Source organism: Mytilus edulis, chromosome 4 (assembly GCF_963676685.1).
Source record: "Mytilus edulis chromosome 4, xbMytEdul2.2, whole genome shotgun sequence".
NCBI classification, from domain to species: Eukaryota; Metazoa; Mollusca; class Bivalvia; order Mytilida; family Mytilidae; genus Mytilus; species Mytilus edulis.
Genome location: NC_092347.1, coordinates 79,725,336 through 79,731,335, shown reverse-complemented (window position 1 = coordinate 79,731,335; position 6,000 = coordinate 79,725,336). Strand labels below are relative to the sequence as shown.

Genomic DNA, 6,000 nt, shown 5'->3' with positions numbered 1-6,000 from the left:
TTTTTCTAAAGACATCAGAATTTCTTTTCAGGATACATTTGTAGTAATGTAATGTTTCATTATTATATATTGTTAATGTTAATTAGGTGAAAATGTCAAAATAATAGGATCAAAAGCACAAACAGCAAATAAATAGCTGGTAAGATTGTATGGGAAAATTGATTTAGAGATAATTAATTTGACCACACTATTGGAAACATTAACAAACATCAAAAGATTCTGACATCTAATTAGTTTCAGACACTTGTGATATAAACAGGCAAGTTGAAAACTTCACCTCCATCTAAATTTCACGATTTTATCATGAAATATGTAATAGAGCTTGAAATAGTGACCATGGTGACCAGCTCATCCCTACCACTCATTCAACAACACTACCTGCTAAAGTTTACTAAGGAATGCAATAATCATTCCATAAAATTTCTAGACCTTGAAATCCTCAAAGACGAACACATGAAAATACTGGTAAGATATGAAATGCTATAAAAAAAAACATACAGAAAAATTTCAACATCTTCATAAAAACCCAAAACCAACCCATTTGGAACTTTAAATCCTATATTAAAGGCAAAGGTATTCATTTACATAGAAACACAAACCAGAAAGAAAACTCTTTATTGAAAAACCATTTTATTAACTGAAATTGGTAAAACAAATTTTATTAAATTCCATGACAGAAAAGATAAAATTAAGAAAAAGGAAAAAGTTTAAAATAGATGTTATGTATCATTTACATATTATCATCCTCAAGCAGAAGAACTTCAAAAAGTATTCAGGAAATTCTGGCATCGTATTAAAACAGATTCTTCAATAAGTGCTACATTGTGTATCATATCCCATTAAAACCTATCCATAGGATTCAAAAGAAATAGAACATTGGTGAATTAATGAAATGACCTATAAAATAGTTTGTATGAAGGTCACAATTCCTTCAAAATATTTCACTGTGCAGAACTAATTAATGACCATCATCATGTAAACCTCACATGTAAACTGAAATTCTTATAAGACAAAATTCTACCCGGAAACATTTAATTCAACATTTATTAAAATAGAATGAAATAGTTAGAAAATCAAAAACAGAGTTCGTGAAAAGTGGTGGTCCTCTGGATTTTACCACCAAAATTTTGCATAGGACTGACACAATTTTAGTATTTTTCAATAGAATTAATAATGAGGACCAGCAGATTTTCTCCAAGGACCACCTGGGGAAAAAAGATTTCGTGAACTCTGCAAAAAAAAACAAAAAATCTAAATTCAAATTAACAAATTTTACAAAATTATGAAAAATCAATAAATTAAAAGCAGTAATAAAAAAATGACAAACAGAAGGGGTGGTCTCTGCTGAAAGTTTCCCTTTAATCACCATATTTACAGAAAAACTCTAAACATTGCTACACAGTATCGATGAAAGGCCAGAACAATGATTTGTAGTTGCACTATGCAACTACAAATCATAGGTGGATATAACGGCCTTATTTATTTAAAAACAAATATGTAACACAAAATAAAAAAAGACAATCACTGAATTACAGGCTCGATCCTGACTTGTGACGGGCACATACTCAATTCTATTTAAAAACATCTTTAATTCCATATTCATATTTATTCTACTTATCTTTAGATGTGTATGTTTTCATGTGAAAATAAAACACTAACCACTATTGCCTTGCATAAGGACTATTTTAAATTTTAGAAAAAAGGGGGGATCTTCTGTATGTAAATTCAAAAGTCAATAGAAAGTTTTCCACTGACTCTGATAACAATCTATTTATTTTTATCAGTATTTTGCAATCCTTAGTAGAGTCATAGTCCACAGCTGGTCATTTCTGGTCAGTCTTCTACAATATTGTGGAAATTAGACAATATCCTGCTGTGAAAACAAACAAGTGTGTTTGAATAAATGATGTATCAATTTTCTGTTAATTGGTAAATGTTCTGGCGATTTAGTTGTGACCTAAATTCTGGCATTAGTTAATAATGTTATAGGACCAACCCTAAATTTCATCATAAAGTTAATGATATATCAAATTGCACAATTTATTTGTGTTGATTAATCCGTATATATGAAAAATACAGATTTTAATATATATTACCTTGGTTGAAATTTAATTTTCATCTTCTTAATAAAATCACAAGTGTCTGAAGCTAATATTATATGTAAAAATTAATTTTGATGTGTTAACAAAGGTCATAAACTTAAAAGGCTTCAAATATTTATCAAACCATGGAAGTATATATATACTACTATATTCAAGTCAAATGTTGTTGTTAAAATCTATTTTTTCACTCTTTTGGTCTTTTGGAAAATGTAGTTTGTGCTGTATTTAGACCCCTCTACAACCAAATTTTTTACATGCACACATATAAAAATTAGAGTTTTTATATCAATAATTATGACATCTTGGATGGCTTTTTTAAATTTTGCTTTGACGCCTTCCGTCAATGAAAGTTTGTAAAAGAAAAAATTACAATAGCCTTTCAAGACGTCACAGTTATTGTACCAATATACATGGGTAAACCTACAAAAATGTAGTTTTTAATCAGGAATATGTTAGGGCTAAGCTTTTAGATACGCTTCTCTTTGTTACGACTGCATATTGTGTAAAAATGTATTGCTGAGTAAATCCTGGATTTTTTGGCATATTTAGACAGAAACATAAATTCAAGACTTAAAAATAAACACTGATGTCTGGCATGGGTATTGGTTCTAATCTTTACATTCAAATTTCCAGACATATTGACAACATCATGAAAAAACAATTCCAGTATCTTCTTAGCAGTGAAATGATTTTAAATTCTAGAATTCCAGAAAATTTTGGCAATGGATGATGTCTTTCATTAATCAATCACTAATCCATCAGTAATCGGTCTTAAATCGATCAGTAATCTAATCAATCACTAATCGATCAAACTCCTGAGAGAGTTCCCAGCAGGCACACAACGTTGATTTAACATTGAATCAATGTTTATTTTCTATGTTGAATCAATGTTGAATTATTATTAGATTTTGCAAATTTGTATCAACGTTGAAATCCTATGTTGAATCAACGTTGATGTTCAACATTGAATCTATATAGAATAATAGTTGCTTCAACATTGTTTCAACCAATAGCTTAATTTGAATTCAGATTGAATTCAGGGTGAATACAATACTAGTATTCAACACGGAATCAAAATTGGTTAGTGATTGTGTTCAACTGTGTTTCCACCTAAACTAATATGTTTCATTCATCCTGTATTGTCTTTGTCTTGCAGTCCATAATTTTATACTGTAGCAATGTTCAAGCTATTGTCTTCTCTAGGCGCTCAATATGCAAAACGCCATAGCAACATTCTGCCTCAGGAAACCTGATCCAATAACTGCTCCATTAGACCCAAGTTTGAAAAATAATCTCAAAAAAAAATTGATTATCTTTAAATAAAGTCATTGTCTGGTTATATTTGACATGGTGTGTTCTTTAGTTCATTGTTGAAGACTGTATGGTAACGCAAAGATATATAAATAATGCTCTTTGGTTGATGGTTGTCTTGTTAACAATAGGTACAACAATAAAAAGTGTTTGGGTACACAAAACTTTTAATACAATGTAGATGCCATTGACTGCCAATTACTTGTAAAATATCAGTAATTTTCAACAATAAAACTGAGTGACCACATTCGTGTGATGAGAGCATGGCTTGACAATGATGATGATAACAACCAATCAACTGAATAACAAATATGGGGGTTGAGGGATATCCTACGAACCATAATTTAACCACCAAGATTTTTTTAACATTTAACAACATGCTTACAACAACACAAATTATCTTCCAAGAGAATTATTGATTTCGAAAGCGCACAACCCTTAATACACAAATTTTGCTCAATGTCTATTTGAAATATCTGAGTGGTCAAAATATAAAACAAAGTTTGCTGTTCGGACACTTCCTATCCTATGTATTCTAATGTCCAACCACTGATTATAGAGAAATATTCAATACGATAAAATTAAAATAAATTTATTTATTAATACTGAAACTTTTTATTTATTAATAGTGAAACTTCAACTTCTTTTTTCTCACACCTTGTCTTTTTGGAGCCCGTTTTAGAAAGTTTATTGTTTTTTCAGACACTTGAATTGCTGTTCTGTGATTCCATCTAGGTCTTCATGATGACATCTACAAAATCAAAAGTTATAACATTGTAAAGTTGTATTCTGTCCAACACATTTAACTGTTTTAACTTCATAATGATATTACTTTAAAGTATAAATAAAAAGCATAAGAACCGATGAAAACTCAAGTAAATAACAGTTGTCCTTTGAAGTCTCTAACTACATTTCCTTTTAGATAGACTAGAAGGAACTAGGTATAATCTGCAAGAAAATCCTAACTACTACATTTCAATTTGAACAAATTGAAGGTTTATCCACTTATGTCTTTTTCTGTATTACTTGTGCTGCGGCATGGATATCTGACTAATTGACATATTCGAGGATGGTAAAGGGGGTTCTTATCACGGAAACACGTGAAATAAAAATAAAAAAAAAACACTGCACTGAAAATAAAAATTTGGATAAAGGAAGCACGAAAAATTAAATCATGAATATTATTAAGGAAAAAAGTACTAGAAGTTAATACTCAGTCGTTATTGGAGATCACACAGTCATGATAATGGACACAAAGACCCTGCAGTCACCTTTTCGCTTCCGCTTGTTGCATCCGAATCGTGGAAAAGATAACTTGATCGCAATTAATATCCTGGGAACACATAATTTAAAACAATCTCCCGACTGGACTTCGAATTTAGTCCTGGTTTACTTTTTTTTTATCTTGAATGTTGGACTAGCACGAGAAATTAAAGAATACCCAGACGAAACACAGAAAATAAATAAGAGGAAACAAAAATAATGCATGTCGAAACCAATTACGTGAAATAAAACGCTAAAACACGTGAACTAAAAAGGCCATAAATGCAAATAACTTTTTACCACCCTCATATACCCTTTATGTTTAATTACCTTGTCCAAACTCTACCTCAATTTTGACAGTAAAATTAAAGGTTCAACTTGGTGAGTCATATATGATATATATAGCTTCTGACCTTTCCATCCCAAAGTTGTAAACAAGCCCCCCTTTTTATGCGATTAAAATTTCTTTTCACTTTTGATTCAATCATATGATTTCAAATAGTCAATGATAAAAATTCATGAGACGTTGCAAGATATCTTGGGAATGGTAACATGCTATCCTGATCCTGATCCTACGGTCAATCCAAAGATTGTCTTAAGCATTCCCCTTTTTCACGTGTAAAATTTCAACTTTTCAGTACTGTACAGTTTCATAACAACATGATATGTTCACATTTCTAAAATACGATAACATAAATCACAACAATTAATATAAATACTTACGATAAAAATGTAAAAGCTGAATAGAGGAAAGATATTGATAAAAACTCTGCACAAATCACTTGTAGTCTCGTTGGCGGATATTCAAACTTTGGCAACAAAAACAACTGCGCATGCGCATACCTGAAGTCTTAAAATAGAAATGTTACAATGCCGCGAAAATTTAAATCGTTATTTAAATAGATCTATCCGTTGTTTATATTTCAAGTTGTCAACCATTGTTTATGTACTGATGTATACGTCTTTCTCTTGGAATTAATAAAAAGAATAGAAAAAAAAGAAATGAAAACAAGATATTTGTCATCAGAAGTCCAGGGAAAAGGTGGAGGGATCTTTTAAAGGGAAGGAGTTATTCACAAATATTTAATTTTATATTTACTGTATGATCCTGTATACACGCTGGTTCTTTTATTATGTTTTGGGGTGGGGGTGAAATTTTGGAATTTTCTATTATTTTAATATTTGGTGTGCGAAGTTCATGATTAATTAGTAATGCTTATATATACACTGTGATTATTTTATGTGTTATTCTATAATCACCACAACAATTAGTGATAAATCTACTAAATATTTTATTTAATGCGAATATCGTTTTCAATTTGAA

The 6,000-nt window shown here is 30.2% G+C and overlaps 1 long non-coding RNA gene across 1 annotated transcript; it reads right to left on the bottom strand.

Annotated features, from left to right (window-relative positions):
* Positions 1-3,988: 3,988 nt before the first annotated feature.
* Positions 3,989-5,710, bottom strand: LOC139518541 (uncharacterized). The gene is made up of 2 exons (XR_011663400.1): positions 5,400-5,710; positions 3,989-4,164 (listed from the first exon to the last, which is right to left on the bottom strand). It is a non-coding gene; the product is annotated as an uncharacterized lncRNA (long non-coding RNA).
* Between the last annotated feature and the right edge of the window lie 290 nt (positions 5,711-6,000).